This window comes from Limulus polyphemus, unplaced genomic scaffold, assembly GCF_000517525.1.
Source record: "Limulus polyphemus unplaced genomic scaffold, Limulus_polyphemus-2.1.2 Scaffold528, whole genome shotgun sequence".
Lineage (NCBI taxonomy): Eukaryota > Metazoa > Arthropoda > Merostomata > Xiphosura > Limulidae > Limulus > Limulus polyphemus.
In genome coordinates this window covers 25,645-39,357 of record NW_013666138.1, presented here as the reverse complement: position 1 = coordinate 39,357, position 13,713 = coordinate 25,645, and the positions used below count along the sequence as shown (strand labels likewise).

The 13,713-nt window shown below is 33.5% G+C and overlaps 1 long non-coding RNA gene across 3 annotated transcripts in view; it reads right to left on the bottom strand.

Moving 5' to 3' along the window:
• Positions 1-2,669: 2,669 nt before the first annotated feature.
• The window catches only part of LOC111085649, a 35,153-nt gene continuing 24,109 nt past the window's right edge, over positions 2,670-13,713 (bottom strand). For 2 of the 3 annotated variants that reach the window (XR_002610453.1, XR_002610455.1), the window contains 4 exons: positions 9,282-9,347; positions 6,723-6,789; positions 6,370-6,424; positions 2,670-4,117 (listed from right to left, as the gene is read on the bottom strand). This is a non-coding gene — a long non-coding RNA (uncharacterized LOC111085649). Of the gene's footprint in view, positions 4,118-6,326; positions 6,425-6,722; positions 6,790-9,281; positions 9,348-13,713 lie in introns of all 3 variants that reach the window. The other variant, XR_002610454.1, reaches the window with a different exon arrangement.

The window sequence follows — 13,713 nt, the reverse complement described above, 5'->3', positions numbered from 1 at the left end:
TTTCAACAATCGCGCTAAAACAAACGCTATATCAACGAACATCTACAATACTTCTGACTGCAGTTCAATTACTCACTATCTTCACACACACATTACCTTATTCTCTCGTCACGTTGTCACCCTCTTTTATATACCAGACTACCCTATATCTAGTAAATTCTAGAGCATTCGACAAGGTACAAGATAGTTCTAAAAACGTGGCGTCACGGTAGTCATGTGACTCGCTGACGCAACATTAACAACAAATATTTATTCTATAATGTTTGTACTTTGAGATATGAGGGGTAAATGTTTTCCCAATGTTTATGAGGTACTGAGGTAGGTTTAAACATTAGGGAATTGATCTAGATATCTGAAATGGGTAAAAAAATATTAACACATATTTGTTTTGAGAAATGAAAAACAACAACGTAGAAACGAATCCAAAACGAATCCTACGTATAATGGTTAATAGAAATTAACGGAATGAAGTCCCAACTCAGTAGACTTCACTGTGGAGTTCCCAAACACTCAGTCCTTGAGCCCCTCTTTTTTAATACTTGTGTGAATGATTTACTTTCAGTATGTCCAAGTGACAATAGATGCTGATGACACGACTCTTATTATTGAGTCGATCATCTTATTGATTGTTTTAGAATTGGGAACAGAGCGTTGAAGTATGTTGAAGCTTGGCTTATTGACAACTGCCTGGCTTTGAATATTAGTAAATCGAAATATATGATTATATCTAGGGAACCGATAAATGGGGATTTGATTTTTAATGGTATGCCACTGCCCAAGGTGGATTCAGTAAAGATTCTTGGAGTGATCATTCAAATAAACTTGCTAGAGTAATTGATATTATGATGAGGTGTAGGAATATTATATGTATACGGGTGCTCTATCAGATTTATTATGCCATCTTGTATAATCAAGTGACTTATCGTTTAAGTGTCTGGGGCACACACTTTGGTGCTTTAAGACCCATCTGGCTATTAAGCAGGTTTTGAGGATCATGCTGGGGATTCTTTACCGTGCAACAGTTATTAACAAATGCAAGGAATGTGGTATTTTCACTATTTACCAGGCCTGTGTATACCGATTCACCTGTGTTGCCAAAGAAACAATAGTAATTTTACGAGCTTTGAGTTAGTGAATGTATATGAACGCTGTTTATAAATTGATTTCATGTAAAAGGATAGATATGTCTTTTCTTGTAGACCCATACGTTTTGTCGTGAGATCACAGAACTTACAAGAATAACACTATATTGAAAATGTCCGTTATGGTATTCAGGGTACTTATTGTTCCAATGATAGAGTGATGTAACATCATAGTGTTTAGCACATTCTCCATTCTTTATATCGTTACAAAGGCCTGATAGTGTTAACTCTACCTCGTCAAAAATGTCAACACATCACATTTTTCGTTCAGCACTAAAGCAACTAGAGATTGTGATTTTTTATAAAATATAAATGAATGATGATGCATAATATTAATAATATTGCATTAGTTACTGTAGTGAAAATCTTTTTTTTTTTGTTTCCCATAGTCCTTGCGGACCGTTGAGCCGATGGCAGATCTTCAAGAACTGTACACTGACTGAAACGTACGTATTGAAGAAGTCCTGACAGATCATGAGAAAAGGAATATCATGAATGCACATTTAGTGTTTTGTATCTTGTATCACTACGTAATGTGAAAGAATCAATAAACTATGTTTATTGAATTTATGTTTATTGACATACAGAAGCTGATCATCACTAGTTAAGTTAAAGTATACTGATCATAGTTTTATTTTGGTTTTAAGGTATGTTCTATAATGATAAACATGATACAGTTAACGTTTTTCTTTTACCGTCTCGGCATGAGACCTCGAAGCTCCGTCGAACATGAGTCACTGATGTTTTTTTTATTTCGCTGACAAAAATAGGCGCCACAGTGAAAGTAAGTATTAGTAAACTGAAGTGTCAATTTAAGAAAGGCTTTATGTCTGGATGGAAGATTCACAAGAAAGTAGAGATCTCCATTTTGTCTTTGATAAGTCATCTTGCAAGTTTACTATGAATGTTTAGTTATAAACCTAAACAATTGATCTAAGATCATAATCCCCTGTATAATATTTGAAGTTTAGTTCATAGATGTTAGAAATATTCAGTTTATGGGTCTAATTGAGTAGAAAGTAGACAATAATTGTATGCTAACTGAAATGTACTAGACTTGTATGAAAGTTAATTTAACCTTGACAATCCAGTATTTTATAATTCATACATGTTTTGAGTTGTGTTATTCCTAAATATCAAAAGTTATCGAACTGTTTGTTAAGCCATAAGGTCATAATCTATTGGTCTATATATGATCTTGCAAACCGAAATCTTGCATGTTTTGTAGTTTTAAATTACAAATATGTGAGTTCTAGCTCGAAAACAGAAAGTAGTAACTTAAAAATAGAAATAACTTCATTATGTACTGTCAAATATTAAGAAAGAGAATGTACATTTAGTTTTGCTATTGTTATGTAAAAATCAAAGAATAGATAAATACGTTTTTTAATGACTGTTAAGTTCAGTGACATACAAAATCTGCTTTCCATAAGTTATCACAGTTACTTTACATATTTTGTTCTTAAAATCTTCAAGAATAAGATGCATACACATTATTTTTAATAACTCATAGATAAAGTCGTCTTTTTCTAACTTGAAGTTTTTGTGTAACAAATGTTTTAATATGTGTGATATTTGACAAGTCTGTGATTTTACTTACAGATAATGATGATATCATATTAAGATATGGTGAAACATGCCAGTTTTAAGCGAGGGGTAATGTGATAGTCAATAGATCTAATGTTCAGCACGATGGAGAAGGTCAATTTAGTTACGTATTTCAGGTGCATGATATGTTTTGTAGAGTTTCTAAACGAAGAAATTTTCTATGATCATATTAACTCGAATCGTTTTCAGGAATGTCCTCGTGTTTCATTGTTTCAAAATCTATGTGAGGAAAATATGTTTTGAAGTGTATACTAGCTGACATTCTAGTTTTTTTTAGCCTTAAGGTAAAAACCCGTTCGTCATGATATGATCTGACAAACTGAAATATTACGTGTTTAGTCTGTATAGTACAGCTGGTGTCACAAAATAACTATGTTTGATTATAATACACATGTTTCGGTCTTTTAATCGTTTATTAATATAGTGGCATGTCTTTAGTACGGTGTATTAAAATGTCTCTTGTAAATTCAGTATTTCTTTTCACTTATTGTTACAAAAATAAACTACAATGAAATAATAGATAAATTCGTTTTTTAAATGACTGTCAAGTTCAGTAACATACAAAACCCACTCTTCATAAATTATCACAGTTACTTTACATATGAAGTTTGTATGAAGGCCTCAAGACAATAGCTAATCATATAAGTAACACAGTAGTTTGTGTAAAAAAAAAACAGTTATGTCACAGTAATATAAAAAGATGTAATTTTGACCTATATAAGTCAAATAACATGGTAGCATTTGTTTGTATCTTTAGTATATATATATGTGTGTGTACAGTGTTTCATTATAATACCGATTGTCCACAATTCGTGTATAAAAATTATTACAACTAGCACTGAAATGAAGCAATATTTGACAGCTTTACACTATATAAAATAATTAAAAGTTCTATAGAACGTTTATTTAATTATGTAAGTGGCTTGAATATTAACAAGAAAAACATCACTACCTAGTGTATGTTAGTTTCATTATACACTGAGTTTTGTCTGTGTAATGGTGAATTTATATAAATAACTGAAGAAACAAAATTATTTGTATTTCCTAAATACTCCAAGTAATCGCGAAATCCAGAAAAGCTCTTTCTTGGACCAATCTTATAAATTGTGTTTACTACTTTCATGCTAAATATTATATGTATTAATCCAGTGGTAAAACTGCTGTAATAAGTTTGTTAAACTGACACTCTTCGCATTCACTCCAGTGATAGATCTTCGTTGTGCTACCACATTTTCCTTCAGTTTAGTCTTTCTCCCACGAGTCGGAAGTGGTTCTTGTGGTTTCGTAACAATTTCCACTTGTTGCAGACAGTTTGCAGGTAGACCAAAGCTCACTCCGTGCTGGACGTTGGTGTTTTTATCAAAGATCTGTAACAATTAAGTCAAGCAATATTTAATTTAGACGTTATCTTACCATATAAGCTGTTTTTATATGTACAAATTGATTAAATGATTTAGTGTACTACCAAAATACTTCAGAACTGCTTCTGTAAAACAGAAATATCCTCACGTTAGTTTCTAGAGTGTTCTTACACACCGTATTAATTACGGATATATGTTTCTAAGTTTAAGGATTGTTCAAGGTCAGGGTTAGAAAAGTCAACATGGTTAAACACATCTTACGTTGGTCAAGCACAAGATTTACAGGATGTAGATGTGGTATCAACATAGCTGTATAAATAACATGTTTTGTAGGTCTAGTATCTATATTTCTAAAGAAATATATGTGTAAAGGTTTATTGAGAAAAGTTGCTTATTTGGTTGAAATAAAACAAGGCAAAATTTCTCTTAATAACTACATTTATGATAAAGTAGGCAAGTATTCAATTATCTTAATTGTGTATATTAATATTGGAAATTGGTATTTTAATGCAAATTTCTCGATACTTCTTAATAGTATAACCTGATTTACTATTTTGGTGATACTTGTTTTGCTCTCTTCAAATGATTTTGTATGTTTTCAGTATTAAATACTTTGCCCCCCAGTGGCACAGCGGTATGTCTGCGGACTTACAACGCTAGAAACCGGGTTTCCATACCCGTGGTGGGCAGTGCACAGATAGCCCTTGTGTAGCTTTGTGCATAATTATAAACAAACAAATTAAATACTTTAATACATTGTTTCCAATATTAGTTTCGTAAGAAAGATTTCAATATTGTCTTTTAAATTTTCTACACGTGAATTCCAGTTCTATTCAAACAATCCTCATCTTAATTCTTTTTCTTCTTGCACACGGATATCCCAACCAGGAATTAACTGAGTGCCTTACAAGTTTCAATGCGCAAGTTGTCACCCTTTCTTGAATTCGTATTACATATCTCCAACAAGATATATTGATGAACCTGCCCAAATACTTCTGGAACAGACCTACCACGGTAGTTTTTTAATCATCAACAAAATTTGACAACAAAATGAGCACATTATTAAAAATATCATTGTTATAAATTTATATAATATAAAGCAATAATTCCAAAAATAATTCCTTGAGAGGCCTTATTTGTGACAATCTTTTACTAAAAATTATTAATTATGATAATTCTCTACTTCCTTGCATTCAACTTCAAAGTAGCCTCCGGACAAGACCAGGATACTTTTATCCAATAAAATCAGTTTTACACATATATAAAAAACGTGATGAAGTAATAAAATGAAATAAAAATAAGAATGATTTCTGATATTATTATATTTTTGAATAAGTTTACTTGGAGGCTGTTCAGGACAGCAAAAATATGGCCTGGTATTTGGGACGAATTGAAGATTGATTGTAGAAATCCGATAATCCAAGTGATTCCGAGAATTGGGGAAAGAACTATTACAGTTCGAGCCCATTTTCTTTTGTTAAAAGAGAATTAAAACAGAGTTAAACTTATATTAACTATAACCAAAAGATTTAATTTGAGTAGAATGGATTACAACTACAACAAAAACGCAGCATATATTAAAAAGATCACCATGGCACAGGCTATAATTTGGGATATAAGATGTGTTCTGGGTTTTGGAAGTGACTGCAGAAGTAGAACCTCCATAACGGTGAGGATACATCGTCTACCAGTCTTAACCTCCGTTCGCTAGTCGAAGAATGAAGGAAGGGTAAAAATAAAATAAGTAAGACAAATAAAAATAAGAAGAAGTTAGGAGAGTAACGTGGGCGCTCAAGCCCATAACGTCCCACATCTATATCACCCTTCACTGCCTGCAGACAGTAGTGGGCAGGTGACTGCTCTCCAAAGGAATATAAAATGAAAATAAAGTATTTTGAACATTTAAAGCGTTATACTTATGCTGAAGTGTCAAAGTGACCAAAGCACATTGTTTGGACAATTAAAAGTGTTTGGAAACTTTATGTGTAGGAAAACTGTATCTTTAAAAGTTATATTCGTCAGTTTTCCTTTATTCAGAGTTAATGTATTTTTTTATATTTAATTCGATTTTCTATTCTTTGCTTTCGAAGTTGTCCCAGATTAAAGTGTATAAAAAAAAAGATGTAAATAAAGAAGAATGGTTTTGGTTTCCAAAAGTTGTTCGAAAGAATAGTGTTCATTGATTGTTCTTCTCCAGTTATCAACAATAACATACCTGACGTTCAATAAGTTTCGACTAAAGTTGGTATTTCCTTTACCTGAAGCAACGTTCCCTGTAATCTTCGTTACCATCACGAGAACAATGATGTTTCCCTAAGCGTAAGGAAAAACTTGAATGACTAGTTGCAACATCACTGTAACCTAATCATTAACCTTATTAATTATTGACTCATTTTACCCCCATTTCCTGATCATGAAATGGAGGTGACTAGAAAGATGCAGGAAATATACGTATTACTTTAAAATCATTATAATTCACTAATAACATTTCACCCTGCTGCTGATATTAAATGCGAAACCTTAATGAACTCAAATTAAAAATATGTAACTACTATTCGAATTATTACCATTTCATTAAATTTAATAGTAAGCTTCAAAATACTATACTTACCAAAGTAATTGCTGCTATAGGTCCCACAAATGCCCATATCTAAGTTGAACTGGGGTTCAACTAACAGCTAAAGAACAAATAAGTATCAGTCCAGAGAAGCTCGAATATATGGTTTTACTTGAAAATTATTATGTACACATATCTATACATTGGGAGCGGTAAAATTCTTGTAGGTATATATATATATAGTTCAGAATACTTTTTATTTTATCAATGTACCAAATACAATAAAGTTTCTTTATATAAATTAATACAAACGGCTTGAAGTATGTTAAAAACACCAAAACGATACACTGCGTATGTATATTACCATTTAAAATGATAAATATGTAACATGAACGCACTTTTACAACCATTTTATGTGCAAACAGAGTGATGTTCATTGTTCAGTCAGATACCCAAATAACATTTTTTCTCATTGGAAACTTAATCTAATCATTTTATCACATTTAGGAAAGAGAGGGTCAATCAATCTCGAAGACAGTTTTAACCTACTTGCCAAATTGTTATTATAATTATTTTGTACAGTAACCTTGTTCCCTCTGGTGATACTTAACTTGTATTATTCCGCTCAGACACTTAATTGTTTCAAATAATTCAGCGCAGCTTCTTAGTCAAAATCCATCTCGTAGAGTACGATTACCCAATGTCATTGTTATATATGTGAATTCATAATCTTATCAATGTATTTAGTGAATAGTGTTCAGCCAATGCCATCTTAACTGCATTTTAGTGTACAAAAGCATTGTCATGTTCTGCAGTAATTTCCCTCGTTATGGTTCGCTTATTGTACATCATAACGTTCTTCTGGTGGCTCAGCGGAAATCTTTAGTTTAATGCTTACAACGCTAGAATTCCGTATCTGACCTCAGTGGCAAACAGCACAGAGATCCCATTGCACGTTTGAATGTTTAATATTATCATACTTGTCTTATCGCTAGGAAACCTGGTATAAAGAACCACGAATATCAACTTAGCTAAAGCAGTATCTTTTCAGTAAAATATGACAAAAGAAGAACCTTGACAAGATGTTCCAGCTTTGAAATTACACTTGACAGTTCTACGAAGCTCATGAATCAATAGAGCATCTGAGTTACACACAATTCCATTAAATAGGTATTGTCAAGTAATTGTATATTTGTTTGTTTCAGAATTTCCCGCAAAGCTGCACAGAAAGATATCTGCGCATAACCGTCCCTAATTTTGTACTCATAGACTAGAGGGAAGTTAGTCAACAGCACCCACAAACAACTCTTGGGCTTCCCTTTTCTGATCAATTAGTGGGATTTGCCCGTTGCTGTTATAACACATCTATAACTCTAAAGTGAGGAGTGTTTTTCTTGCAACAGGTTATGAACCACAAACTCTCGAATCCACAATCTGGGCAAGGCAGTCACTAGGCCACAGCTGACCCTAAAAAACTGTATATAATTCCAGTGTTACATGAGACGCAGATGGTACGCAGATTTCGAAAATAATATTAATTTTTCTGTATCACGTAAGATTTTTTTACAAATCGGAAAGAAAAAACTCTTACTTAGATTAAATTATTATTTCGTTTACCACAATAAACATTTTTTATTATTATGTTTCTTAACAAAAATACAAACAAAGTAAAGAAAAGGGAAGAACATTGATGTCAAACGAATATACATCATTATTCATCCTGATTTTTTTTGTGAAATCTACGTCAAAACTACGTGTTGTGGTCTTTCTTTTACGTATTGCGTTATAACGTTTTGTGAAAAATCCGTACGTGATGAAGAAAAATGGAAATCATTTTCGCATTCAGCGTACAGAAATTACTGTAGAACATTAAAAAATTCAAGACAATAAAACCATCGCAGGCCCATGTTATTTGTCTTAAACAAAATGACGGTTGATTCGTTACATGGTTAAATTCCATTTAAAGTTCCCAAAAATGTAAATGAATTAGACCTATGTTGACTCTAAAATAATGAAATTGTGATTTCAACCAGTAAAAACAACCTCTCCAGAAGGGAAAGGGATACTCTTACTGGATAAGCCTATTATTTCTCCTTTGCGTGGTTTGTTTAGACTAGAATATAATATCCTTGCTCCACTGCAGGTTTCAAAGATATAGATAAATGTATTAAAACCAAGTGATTAAAATCGCCGTATAAATGAAAGACCAGTTGGTTATATATCAAAATTCATTGTGATATTGAAAGATGTCAGACAAACTGGGTGATTTTTTCCAGTTTATATTTTCATTACCTACCCTTACAGATCAATATAATTATTGCGAAAGCATCTTACAAACTCACACAGGTGAAGCTATAAAAAAGGTAAACTAAAATTACGAAACGGTACTTAGTCTTTATAGTTATTTAACGTTTTTCACCAAAATCGGTTTGTGAAATTTTGAGGAGAATAATATATATATATATACCAAATCCAGTGTCGGTCACTTTTCTGAAACTCACGTATCTAACATGTGTATATAAATAGATACAACAAGTTACTTACTTCAGTAAAAATGATATTAAAGTAGCGGTAAAGTTATAAAAACAACTAAACAATGAAAAACATACATACTATGAATTCGATCCATAATTCTCAGGACGACAAGCAGCAGATACTGCAACAATGATTGCTGGAAGTCTTGGGATATACAAGATGATAAAAAATATATACGTTAAAGAAAGCAACTATAATTACATAAGACGTTAGTATTACACCTATTACATCTTTAAACACTTAATCTAGTCCCCGAGGGATTTTCAAGAATTAGAAGAATGAATAATAATAGTATTTCAACTACACTATATGTTTCATATCCATTTCCGAGGACGCGTTTCGCTCAATCCAGAGCTCTTCAGGCCGGCTGAGATGAAACGAACACAATAGTAGTCGGAACATTATTTATATAAGCCATTTGATACGATAACAATAGTTATGTTGTGAACGCTTTTTACAAGCAGACGAATAATGATTACGACTATATTTATTATCAGACATTAGTATTAGGTCTAATAAATGTTTAAGCATTGTATTCTTAATCCAGTCCTCAGTGGTCATAAAAATAGCTGGCAGAGGCCTGGTGATTAGCATGCCGGACTGTGATTCTGAAGGTTCAGGAATCGCCTTCCATTGCCATAAAAACGCGCCTCACACTTTGGGGCCGTATGCGCATTATAAAGTTATGATCAAATCTTGCAGATAAGAAACTTACAAATCGAGCTTCTTGATGTATTAATAAAAATATTTTACTGGATGATACATTAATCAATGACTCAAGTAAACTACAGTCTCTGGATATTTGAACCTTCATTACACATTTTTCTATATCTATGTTTCATGTATCCATTTATTTAGTACTTTATAACGCACATAGTCAGTAAGTTTGTATTTGTCACAGAGATATTGCGGTCTGTTCATATTTTAAGTTATTTTACAAGAGCCAACCATCGTATAGAAAGTGACATCGAGAAAGTTTATCTGTGTGGGGGAGTAGTTAAAGAAAGTTTTATATTTTTTAGAGGGCTGGATTGGAAATAGTGTGTCGAAACGTTTTTGATGTTATACAGCATCGGATGTCCAAATAAAGAAAATTCTACGTGTGTGTAAATTCTACGTATCTGATTTCACAATCCTTTCTTGTAAGGCCTGGCTTTCAGTTACCTGCATACGCGTTGGTAAACTTAGATGCCATCTTGGCATCCATGAGAGGACAGTTAGTGTAGATGATGATTCCTTAAGCCTAAAAGAAGTTTGGCTAAATAAATTAAGTTTGTTGTTTCGAATTCATTTTATTATTTCAAATATATTGTTACGACAGCGGAGGTCACGTGACGCTAGTAACACGCCAGGCGCTTCTAGAACGTTCATGAAGCGTCGGGAGACAACTAGATATGGGGTAGTCTTGTATATATAAGACCAGCCAAGAAGCGACGGGAACAATATGTAATTGAACTGGGGACAGAGTATTGTTGAGTTGAGCACGTGAGACGTTTGTTGTGAATTATAGCGTTTGTTATAGCGCGACTGTGGAAATTAAGTGTATTGCAAAGTTGTATTCAGAAAGAATAAACCAGTTTTATTTAAGAAAGGACTTGTATCGCTAACATTTCTTCCGAAAGAAATTATACGGAAAATTAACTAACAAACGGAAACGTAAGAGTATGTATCAGTAAAAGTTTCAATATACACCACTGACTGTAATATTGATATATGTTATTCTAAGTTTTCTTTGTTAACATAGATAGTATTAAATTAAAACAATATATGCCTTTTATGAAATTTGCTATTTTAAATCCTCCTGCTATTTTTTTAATGCAAAGCTACACAATGGCCAATTTACGTTTTGGCCCCAGCGGAATTGAACTCTGGATCATAGCATTGTAAATCTTCTAATAAAATCTGGTAACTATTAGGACATAAATTTTTAAGTTTTACTAGATACATTTTTCTTAAAACGTATCAATCTTTAAGCTTGCAAGTAAAATCAATTTCAAACTGAAAACAATTATGATAATATTTTGTGAATTGTTGGACACTAGAAACCAATATCTAAAAGAAAATAATATTTGAGTTTGTACTTTTAAATAAGATTATGACCTGATTAGCTTCTATACAGAGGATGACTACATTATATAAAAAGTATTTTAGAGCCTCACCACGTCGTTTCAGTCCATATCGCCTCGTCTGCTCATGCTCTGTGTAACGACAGTGCTACGTGACAATACTGTTGCAGCTTAGCTTTGTCATATCCAAAGAATATCATTCCTCCATAAGTTCATCTAATATATTAGTGTCAATAGTCTGATTCAACAGAATTCCATAAGCGCTGCGTCTGGCGGCTTCAAAGGTATGTCTTCGCATGGAATAGCAGAAATATTTATTTCATTCTCCAGCTGCTTGAGGTATGTGACGATTGAGCGGATACGTTGTCAAAGCAGCTTGTGTACACGTAACTTATGTCGCTTTTCTAGATGTTATTTACCGTTGCCTGGGGAATGTGCACGGTATTTGTCACCAACCTCTGTGTTTATGGATTTTCACCTGTTAGAAGTCTACGCATTTTGTTTGCCACAGTTGGGGTTCAACTTGTTGCAGGTCTCATTTTGGATGATCCTGGTACCCTAAGTTGATTATTATTCCTTTGGTTTTTAATGGTGTTCAGTACAAAGTATATCTCCCTCTCGGAAATTCTAGATCCTCAATCTAAACACATCTTTATGATACATGTAGTTTCATTGTGACTTTATATCGGCCGTCGTTGTTAAATGACTTGATGATTTGTATTTTAAAACCGTTTTAATATAACGTACTCAACTTTCAGTGGACCATACACATTTGAGGAGTCAGTAAATTAAAAGAAAAATTTGATGGGGCTATGACATATATTATTAATTTATGTTAGTAATGCATTTCTTGAATCTCATAAGGTAACAGATTAAGAATATAATGTGAATTTGCGTATTGTTAAAAAGTCAGGTAACTACGTGTTACAAACTATAAACATTGTGTTACATTTACCTAGCGTTGTAAATCATCTCACAAGGTGAGTTAAAATATTTCAGTGAGTCATGAGAATTATACACGACTGGATAACTATTTAGACATGGTAAATCAGCCAATTATATTTCAAATGTATTACTCTTAACGAAATACGCTTGACAAACATGTACTCATTACGAGGATATAAAAAAGCATTGCTAATGATAGAGGTTATAATGTTGATATAATTGAACGTATAATACAAAGAAAACACAATTCAATTTTTATCAAGCAATGTACTAGATTAAACAGTACCTACGATAATAAAATTAATAGTACAGTAATATTAGCGTATATACAAGGTATAACTAGCCAAATCGCCATGTAAACTGTGGCTCGGTGACTGAGGTAACTATAATACAAATACAGTATTCACAGATCAAGGAAGATAAATGTACTGCCAAACCAATGAAGAGCAAATTTAACTTCCACCAGTGTAAATGGGCAATTATAATTATAGAGACGATCTTCCCAAAAGGAAAGTGGCAATCTCTCAGCCCTAGATTTGATGGCCAAGAAGGCAGTAAAAGAAATAGAAGTATTGAAAAGGTCGAAAAGCACTCCCCAAGGGTATCGGCGATGCTCTGTACATCAGCAACTTCCTGGCCATTGGAGAGCAAAATTGAAAGGGGTGGGAAGCATACTTTCCACTCACCTTCCGAATCTTGTCTCAGACCACTTTGGAACTGGTGGTAGAAGAAATGCTGGTAGTGAACTTAATCCAGGATTCCTTCTGGATTTGATGCTTGACCAGCCAGGCATGGCCCCGAGCCTGCTGGAAAGCAATGCAGTTTGAAAAAGTGGGATACCCGTGAAAGATATCCCAGACCTGTTTCTGAGCCTTCTGTGCCTGCTGGCAGGCAGGAGACCACCATGGACGAGGATACCATGGGAAACATGTCGAGGTTTTGGGGCTGTAACGAACAGCTACTTGAATAATATAATCAGTTAATGCCCCCATGCAGTCATTAATAGATGGAAGACTAACGACAGCAGGATCAAGTTCCAAAAGAGTGGTGAAGGAGAACCAGTCAGCCTACTCCAACTTCCACCATGGCACATGGGTCAGGTGGCATGGACCATGGGCAGTCTCCCTCAAAATGATGGGAAAATAATCACTGTCATGTGGGTCACTATCGTCCATCCAAGAAAAATCAGAAAAAAGCGAAGGTGAACAGATAGATAGATCAGTAGTAAAAGACTAACTAGGTGCATTAAAATAGATAAATGAACCAGTATTGAAGAGAAAGAAAGATTGTGATTTGAGAGTATACACTCCACAGAACGACCCCTCCCATCAATATAAGCACCACTTCTGAGGGAAGTGTGTCCATTAAAATCTCCCAAAATGAAGAAGGGAGATGGCAGCTGGTGAATAAGATTTTGTTTATTTGTTTTGAATTTCGCGCAAAGCTACACGAAGGCTATCTGCGCTAGCCATCCCTAATTTAGCAGTATAAGACTAGAG